Below are 10,124 nucleotides of genomic sequence, written 5' to 3'. Positions count from 1 at the left end.
TCTGCTTCAGGATGATTATTCAGGATAATTTTTCAGGATGATGATCTTAGCACAGAGTGAGCTCTGCCCTCTGTCCATAAAGGAAGAGGTCCCAGAGGAGGCTGCGGCTGAGCTCAGGATGGGACAAGCCTACACCACCCCACCCCCACCTGCCTCCTCAGAGCCTCACGGCCCTGCCACCATTTAAATTCTCCACTATCACTTACTCCCTGGGTGATCACTCACAAGCTTCTCTGTGTTTCTGAGCTTTTTCATTTATGAAATGAAGATAATAAAATTTGCCTTGTAAAGTCGTTAGAGCAATTAGGTAAAATGCACGCATAGGCCTCTCTTGTGCCAGGAATGCCACAGGACTCCAGCCTTCAACCCAGTCCCTCACCCCTTCACGCTCCAGCAACAGACATTCCGAGCCCCTCTGTGAGCCCAGAATGGGGCTCGAGGACCAACTCAGGTCCTTCCCTCCAACCTATTGATGGAGACAGATGCCATCCCCAGGGACAAGCAGGTAGAGAGGGTCTCAGGAGAACAGAGGACCCAAGGGAAGGGGTAGTGTGACATTTGGAAGGTTCCAAGGTGCCATGTCCTGCATTAAGATGGCAGCTCCCAGGTTCTAAGAAGTGCCCAGCCCTTGGGTGATCCACCTGGCCCTGTTCCCATCACACCCTCTGACTGACCCTGCCTCATGGGCACCCCAGGATTTGAGCTCACACAGGTCCCAGAGACCTCTTTGGAAGACCGACAGAACAAGAAGAGATTTCCAGGTTTTTTCTTCTCCTGTGAGTGTCCTCCAGGGCTGATGCCCACAGCCAGTCCCTAGGTGCTGGGACTGAGTCAGTTCTGAAAGGAAACATGAAAGGCAGCTTAGGATTTGGCCCTGCCTTCAGGGAGCCAACAGTCCAGTGGAGGGATCCATGTTCGCTCCTGAGCCTTCTTCTAGAGGAAGCCCATGACCTTCAAAAACAAGAATGAGGAAGCACGTGGTGGTGTGGGGCCCTACATGAAGTGCCTGTGACCAGAGATGTGACCATATATCCGTGACAGGAACCCCGAGCATCCAGGAAACCATCACCCGAGATAAGTGAGAAGCACAAGAATTTACATGACCACACCAGCATCTGGCCAGCCCTGTGCAGGGGACAGTTGGTGCCATGCCTGTGATCTCCCTTGCCACCCAGTGGGGGCCCAAGTGGGTCACATTCCCCTGCTAAGTGGGAAGAATAGCCATGCTGGCTCCAGGAGGTCATTTGAGGGTCATCCAGGTGAATGATGACCCACTTCTTTGTGTACAGGAAAGGCCCATGAGCAAGGCTAGTTCCTTTTCCCTGAAATAGTTCTGACTTTCAGAGAAGAGGAAGTAGGTAGATTCTTAGGAAACCTTAGATCCATCCACCCCAGGCAAGGGTCTCCCTCTGCTGATTCAGTAGGTGAGAGCCAACCATGCCCAGAAAGGGCAACCAAAACCAAGTCCCCTTATCTGAATTCTCATCCACCCTCCATCTGTCCCCTCCTGGCATCCTGTAGGCCAGATTCTAGAAAGGTTGTGAGCCTCTGGAAGCAGACACAGGCACAGCGAGCGTCTCCAGCCTGTAGGTGCACAGCCAAGACTCCAGCCACACCCAGATGTCCCTGCCTGTGGCCAGTCTCCATGGTCAGGCCCCAGACTCTCCCACCATCCCTCCAGTCCTGCTTCCCAATTGCCCACAGGCTTCCTGTGTCCAAGACTTTGCTAAAACCATCTTTCCACCCTAGCCCCAACCCCAGATCTCTGTCGCCTGGGCTGCCCCAACCAGAAGGCTTTTCCTCTTTTCTGTGGGCTCACTACAGTAAAAAAAAAAAAAAAAAAAAAAAAAAAAACAGCAGCTGTATAGCTGGGCACAATGGCACATATCTATAATCCCAGCATCTCAGAAGGCTGAGGCAGGAGGATCACAAATTCAAATCCAGCCTCAGCAAAAGTGAGGCACTAAGGAACTCAGTGAGACCCTATCTCACTCACTGAATGAGTGTCCCTGAGTTCAATCCCCAGTTCCCCCCGCCCAAAAAAAATCCACCAGCTCTGACTAGTGCCATAGAGTAACACACAGGGGCCACCTGGCCCTGGTGGGGCACCATGGGAAAGGCTCCCCTCCACTCCTGCCTCTGCCTCTCCTCAGCTGACTACATTCTCCTTGGTCACCACCCCAGCTTCCCTTCTCCAACCTGCTCAGCACTCAGGAGACTGAGTGAGGCAAGAGGAGATCCCTTCTGTGATCCAGTGAGGCCCACCGTTCTGTTTGGTCTGGCCCATGCCACAACCTCCCCCCATGTCTTCTTGCTTCCTCTTGGCATCAAACCTGCTGCTTGAGTCTCTCCTATCCTGCTGGAGCCTGCCAGCCTCTGCCTCAGCCCTGAGATCGTGGCCCCCACTTGCTGCCTCCATGGCCCACAGCTCCCACCTGACTGCCATCCCAGCACCCCACCAAGGCCATGCAGACTCCCCGTTCTTCCTCCCACGTAGTTCTCTGCCCACACCTGTCTCGGCTACTCAGAAGTGCTGCAAACTGCTGGCCTCTCTCTCTTCCTAAAGCATGCACCCACTCTCCAGGCGCCTTCCACCTCCCTAACCACCCCACCTACTGGGCCCTTCTTGGTTCTCCTTCCTCTTTCCAATGCTTCCCTCAAAGAAGCCTGACTCAGACTCTATCCTGGCCTTTCCCCTCTCACTCCTGGAGAGACAGACCTCTCCCACCCCAGTCTGCCTCTCCTCCTGCATCCTCAATGCCCCAGCCCTCTGACTCCAGACCAGATAATCCATGTGCCCACTGGACACCACCTCCAGGACGTCCCTTGGACAGTCACAACTAGTTTTACCCCCCAAAACATGGCCCATCTTCCCTCTCCTTCATCCTTAGCCTGGAGGCCAAAAGGGACATCCGCTGTCACTCCCTCCCTCCCCATCTCACCCCATCTAAAGGCATTAATGCTGTCCACTCCTAAACACATGCCTGGATGTTTCCTGTCCAGGCCTCTTTCAAGCTTCCCATGAGACACTACACTTTGATGTCTCCATGTTCCAGCTCCTGCTCCTCCCAGCACCCCAGCCCCTCCCCCACTCTGACTCCCCAGCCCCAGCCTCCCAACTCTCTCCTTCCTGTTGCTCAGACCAAAAACCAAGGAGGCATCCCCTCTCTCTCTCCCTCTCCCTCTCCAGTCTATCAGCAAGTGTTGGGGTTCTTGTTTCAAAGAGTACCCAGCATCTGATTGCTGCCACCACCCTAGGCCAAGCCACCATCATTTTTCATCTGGATGATGGTAATGGCCTCCTAATTGATCCCCCTGCTCCTACCTTGACCACTCTTGCCCCAGCTATGCTCAGTTCCGTGACCAGATGGTCCTGTTCCTCTCTGTCACTGGGTCTCTTTCCTGCTTAAACTTCTCCCTTAGCTCTGTATTTCCCTCAGGGTAAAAGCCAGGGGCTTGCCCCCTTGTGTCCCTGACCACCTCTCTCCTCCTTTTGCCTGCCTCCCTCCAGCTACGCTGCAAAGGCCTCTCCTATTGCACCATCAGGTAGCAGCACCATGGCTCTGCTATGGTGCAGCGTGATCCAGGGATCCAAAGCCCCAGGCAGGCTTATTTCTCATCCATGTTCCCTGTCCATGGGGTTAGCAGGGAGCTTTACTCTGCATCACCCTGACTCAGGGACCACATCGGGGACATCTGGGACTTCACCTGCTAGTGAGCAGGGTGGGGAGGGAAATACAGAATCACTCACTGGCTCTTAGATGTTTTAGCTAGGAAGGCACACACACCTTTTCCACTCTTATCTCGCTGACCAGATTTTATTACAGACCGTGCCCAGACTCAGAGGGAAGATGTGTAGCCTCGCCCTGGGCCCAGAAGTCAAGGAGACTGGCACTGCTGGAGTGAGGCATGTACACCCTGCTGCTGCTTCTGGAACATGCCAGATGTATCCCTGCTCAGGGCCTTCACCCCGGCTGGTTCTTCTGCCTGGAATGCCTTTCCCAGATTTCTGCATGACTCCCTCACTTTCTTTGTGTCTATATTCAAATGGCCTTTAACAAGGCTCACGTTGCCTACCCCACTTAAAACTTCAGATGTCTCCTTGATGCCAATCATCTTTACCCATATTGCAGTTTTTCCACAGTTCTAACAGATTGCACATTTCTTGTTTAACTTACTGTGTCTCCACCACCTAGAATGGAAGCTCCTCAAGGGTAGGGCTGCTTGTCTGATTTGGTGACTGGAACCCCCTGGCGCCCAGTAAGGGTGCAATAATTTTGCTGCGTGAATGAAGGAATGGGTTCTGAGCTCCTCCCTCCTCCAAAGCACCCATGCCCGACCCATCACCAGGTCTTACTGACCCCACCTCCTTAAAAGCTCTCAACTGTACACCTGAGTCCCTACCCCCAATGTCACTGCCCTCCCCAGGCCCTCAGTAAATCGTGTGTGTGTGTGTGTGTGTGTGTATGAGTGTGTGTGTGTGTGTGTGTGTGTGTGTGTCTGCGGAAGGAGCCAGGGCCTCTCTTGTCTGGGTCCTTGCCTTCTAGCTTTCTCATAACAGCTCCTGACCCTCCCTCACCTCCAGTTCCCTATTCCAGTCCAGCCACCACTCTGAAAGGTGGAACAAAAGTGATTTGGATGTGGTCTCAGGAGCCAGACTGTCAAGGGTTCTTTCTCTCTCTTGACTATGTTCCAGCCATGTGGCTTTGAGCTGGTGCCCTAACCTCTCTGTGCTCCACCTCCACATTTGCAAAATGGGGATGATGATGATAATAGCACCTCTCTCGTGGGGTTTGGAGGGTTGAGAGGTATAAATGAGACAGTGCACATAAAGTGTATTATAAATGTGCGTTATTGTTTTGCAGTCACCTTATCTTGGTTCCAGACAAAACAGCTTCAAGTCTGCTGAAAACTGCCCCTTGGCTCCTGCTAGTTTTCAGTTTCTCCTTGGAGCCCAGGTGCCCTCCCCGGCTGGTCTGACTCTCACTGGCCTGACAGTGTCCCTTTGTTCCCATCACACTGAACTCCCCAGAGTCTTCTGAGCATGTCATGCTGCTCCCCACCCCAGTCATCAGAGGCTTTCTCTGCTCTTCACAGACTTGCACTTGCTTTTTCACTTAACAAAAATCCCAGAGCTGTTTTGCACACTCATATGTAGAAAACTTTCACATTCTTTTTTACAGCCACATAATATTCCAGCACGGGGCCATGTCATGGTTGCAGCCAGTCCCCGGTCATCGCTGTATGATGATGTATGCAGGGTGTTTCCAATCTTCTGCCATCACAGAGTGCTACTGTGGATTACCATGTCCCTATGTCACGTGAGAGTAGGTCTCTGGAAGACAAACTCCCAGAAGAGGGATTGCCGGGCCTGGAGGTAGGAGCCACCAACTCCCACTATCTTGCCAACCCAGGTGCTCCCCAACAGGGCCATAATCTGGACTCGGGGCTGAGGAGCCCAGGATTCATGTCGTCCTCTCTGTACCTCGTTACATTCTTCAAAAGTAGGGCCCAAGCTGTGTGAGGCTGAAGCCAGTTCTGCTTTCTGCTCAGTCAAGGTCAGCCCACTTGAGCCCATATGTGGGGGCATTGGTGGCCCAGCTGGAAGGCATGGTAGATAGCCAGGGAGGGAGGGCACCCCCTAGACCCTTCCAGAACACTTTGAGCTGCCTCCGCACAGATTGGGAGCGGGTGTGGACTCTTGCCCAGGTTCCCCCGACCTGGGTCTCTTCTCTCCTAGAGGCTGCCTCTGGCCTCCGCAGCACGCACACCAGTATTTCTGTGATGCTTTCCTCAGAGACATGGCAAGGTTGGAGTGGTGGCCCAGGCCCCAGTTCCCAGCCAGCCTTGGCAGCCAGACCCCTCTAGAAGGGAACACAGAACGTCAGACAGTGTGGAGGGCAGCCCAGGAGAGCCAGCCCCTGGCCGAGCCGCGGCTCCTACCTCCGGCAGCCCACACGAGGAGGAGCTGAGTCAGCCGCCATCTGCACGGGGGACGGGGGCTGTGTGAGCCAGAGTGCCTCGGAGGCCCATGCCAACTCTCTGCCCTCTGCCGGTTCAGGAGAGCTCTGCTTGCTCCTTGACTAAGCCCTCAAGGTCCTTGGATTGTTCACCTGCCTCCTGCCCTCTGCCCTCCTGTCTCACAGCCCCTGGCACTGCAGTCAGTCCTGTGGAGAAAGGTCATTCTCAACCATGCACTTTTCCTCACCTCCTTTTTACCCAACTAAGTCCTACATTTCCACAAAGACAGAATTCTAGGATCATTTTGCCTAGCCTGTAGTACTGACAAACCAACAAAGAACCTTGTCATTTTTAAATGCCCCTTCCTGGGTCCCCCAGTACGCCACCCAGGTTCACTGTCAAAGCTCAGAGCTCCCCAACCTCCCCAGAGAATTTGTCCTAAACATGGACCCTGCATGTCCTGAGGTCTGTTCATAGAGCCACACGGGTCTGTCAGGGCCAGCACAGGGGCTTGTGCCTGCAGTCACTGAGCTGTCTGTGTGGTAAGGGGGTTTCAGCCATGACGAACCCCTGGTAGTGCTGAAATCCCCCACACCACGGTGCCCCAGCACAGGGCAGCCCCTAGGAAAAGCCAGGCCTCAGAGGCCTCTCGCTAAAGACCCAGAAACTGCCCGGAAGCCCCACAGGCTATGTGATGGGGAAGTGGGCCTTCCCAAGACTAGGTTAGAGGGAGGTACGTAGAGGACGTCATCTTCTGGGCTTCCCCCAACCACTTGAATTTCAGCATGGTGGCCCGCAGGACAGGCCTCGGAGCTGCCAAGGTGTAGACCAAAAGGTACTGCCAGCCTGAGTGGGTGGGCCCCAAGATGAGGAAATGAGGAAACATCTGTGAGCATGAGAACAGAAAAAGGTCTTGAGAGTCGTCCAGCTTCTTCCCAGTTCCCAGAGCCACTGCCGAGCCTTCTAGGCAAGGGAGGAGGGGGCAGAGAGAAAGTAGGTCCCCTCCTTAGCAGTCTGGATCTCATCTACCAGGGCCGAGAGCCCTTAAAGCATCCATGGGAAGACCTTAGCCAACCAAAGACACAGAAGCAGCCCCAGCCACCTCCCCCAAAGGGCCATAAAGGCCTGTGGGAAGCCCAATGTAGTTCAAGGCCTTGTTCGCACTGGGACAATCCCAGTCATGGTCTCTGACTGAGGGCGATGGAATGTGAGCCTTCTTCACGTTCTGGCAGGACCTGAACTCAGGTCTGGCTGGGCCAATGGGTCAGCACCCTCATTGGTACCAGCCCTATCTTTGCCAGTGCCCTGGGCCTGCCAGAAGTCAGATAGGCCTGTCCACTGCCAAGAGGACAGGGTGCTGTAGGACATATGTCCCCACACACTATGACCAGCGATTCGCCCTGGGACCCTGTGAGTCAGTGAGGGCGTATGAGCATGGTGGTGAGGGCTTTCAATTTAGTTCTGTGAGGTATGAGCTCATTGAGCAAACATTTCCCAAGCCTTGCTTTTGGGGCCAGGTACCACCCAGTGGAGGCTCCCAGCTATGAGATATGAAAGCAGGAGAGGCCATTGATATAGCTAGACAGCAGACTCTGCTCTACCCATGCCAAGGATGGACCCAGCCAGGTCTCCGGACTCCACCTCAGACTCACCCCCAACCCCTAGGTATCAAGATGAGCTTGGCTAAGAATTGCCTCACCCCCACCCCAAGCCTGGGGTCTCAGGGGACAAGGAAGGCAGAACTGAAACTGAGCAGAGGAGAAACCGGTCTGGGCAGGCCCTAGGGGCCTTTGTCTCTCACCCCTCACCCACCCACACCTGACCAGAGCCTGGGAAATTCAAAGCTTGGCTTTCTCTCACCTGGGCTCTCAGCTTCCTGCTGCCTCCTCCACCAGCCTCACCTGCCCAGGCCTTGCCCTGTCAGAGCTGAGTGTCCATATATCAGGGCTCCGTGCTCCCCGTGGCCACTGGCTTCTGGGGTAAGCTTTGGCAAGTTGTTCCCACCTCTGAGCTTCTGTGCCCTCATGTGGCTTGGGCTACTGACATGTGGTCTGGAGATGAGGCCTCAACACAAAGGAATAGGCTCTGGAGAGTGGATTTCAGGCCAAGATGAGACTCTCCAGGTCAAGACACCAAGGCCCTGGGCACCTTGACCACCACTCCTCCCAGAGATGTGGTGCTGAGGAAGGCCCCAGGCAGCAAGGGCCAAGACCTGCCCACAGCATACATGTTGCCCCCTCTGACACCTGTCCTGCTCATCCCATCCAGGTAGGGGCTCCTGTCACTCAATGTCTTCCCTCACTCTGCTCAGTGCCAGCCTCCACTGCTTTCTATGTCCCCTAACCTCTGCAAGAGTAGCCTGGTTCCTACACCCACTACCCTGAGCCCTGCCTGTGCAGGTGCTCAACAAAATATGTGTTGAAAGAATAAAGACAGAAAATAACAAGAGTTGGCAAGGACATGGAGTAATTGGAACCCTCACACATCGCCGGTGGGAATGCAAATGGTATTACCTCTGTGGAAAGCAGCTTGGCAGTTCCCCAAAACGTTAAACAGCTACCATATGATTCCGTAATTCCACTCCCGGTTAAATAGATACTCCAAAGAACTGAAAACATATGATCACATAAAAACTTGTACACAAATATTCATACAGCATTATTCACGATAGCCAAAAGTGGGAGCAACCCAAATGTCCACCAACCGATGACTAAAGAAACAAAATATGGCATAGTCATACGCTGGAGTATTATTCAGCAATAAAAAGATGTGAAGTATTTGCTTCAACATGGAAGACCCTTGAAAGCATTAAGCTAAGTGCAAGAAATCAGACACAAAAGGTCACATATTGTATGAATCCATTTATATGAAATGTCCGAAACAGAAAAATCCATAGAGACAGAGGACAAATTAGTGGGAGAACAAGGGAAAGAGGGGTGACTGCTGATAGGTATAGGGTTTCTTCTGGCTATGGAAGGTTCTAGAATTACTTCATGGTAGGGGTCACACTGCATGAATATACTAAAAACCACAGGATCAAACACTTTAAAATGGAGATTTTTGTTATGTAAATTTTTTTCTCAATTAAAAAAAAAAAAACAAGGCAAAAAATAAAATAAAATAAAAAACAAGGCAAACAATCTCCCCAGGGGCGTGACTGGAAAGCCAAACCAATGTGGCTATGCTGGTGTGTTTATTTATTTGTGTCTGTACAAAAACATCTGCACACACAAGCCATTCTCTGCACAGGGAAGCTCCCACCCCTGCGCTCAGATTCAGCCTCGGGGAGTAGGTGGGAGAGGACTGACTCAGGGAGTCCCCGTGGGCCCTGCAGTACAGTGGAGCCCTCCCTGTGTTCCCAGCTTCAGGGCCACTGCCTCCATGAGGAAGATCCTTGAGGTCCAGAGGTTGTCCCAGCCGGGGACCTATTCTCATCAGCAGTTACCTCTTTCTGAGGGCAGGATGTGGTATGCCAGAACCTCAGATGAGGGTACCCTCCCAAAAGGCCCCTTTTGGCATATGTTCCAACCACATGTGGACCAGCAGTTGGGAAGTTCTTCCTTTGCTCTGACCACAGTATTCCATTTGGAGACAGCAGTGGGCAGAGGTTTCCACTGAGTCAGTCTGATTCAGCCTTCACTCAGTCTCAGGCCTCCATGAGGGTCCCAGATGATCACCTCACCGTAATGGGGCAGGATGTGGGTTTCCTCTGACCCCCTCAACAGCTGCTCCCTGACAGGTTTCTGGTGGGAGCCAATTGAAGAGGAAGGCAGATCACCCACTGCCTGCACTGTGAGGGCTTCCCGCCAGAGTGGAGCCCCCCCTCCAGCCCCTGCCAAGTCCCTCAAAGGGCAGATTGGTGGAGCATCTCAGCCTCCATGGGTCTTGGAACCAGTGGTTCCAAGCCTTAGGTCCTAAGGACCTATATGTGAGGAGCCCTGGTCCACCGGGGCTGGCTCTGCCTCAGGCCTGACTTCCCAGAGTGACCTGCCTGTCCCCGTCTCTGCTCTGTATGTTCTCTAACCATGAGCCCAGCAAGGAAAGGGAGCTCAACAGACAACTGCTCAATGAGTGAACGAGATTGGGGAAGACGTCTCAAACCTATTTCTCTCTCTCTCTCTCTCTCTCTCTCTCTCTCTCTCTTTTTTTTTTTTTTTTTTTTT

This window comes from Marmota marmota, unplaced genomic scaffold (genome assembly GCF_001458135.2).
Source record: "Marmota marmota marmota unplaced genomic scaffold, marMar, whole genome shotgun sequence".
Taxonomy (NCBI): domain Eukaryota; kingdom Metazoa; phylum Chordata; class Mammalia; order Rodentia; family Sciuridae; genus Marmota; species Marmota marmota.
Note: the sequence above shows the minus strand (reverse complement) of the source record.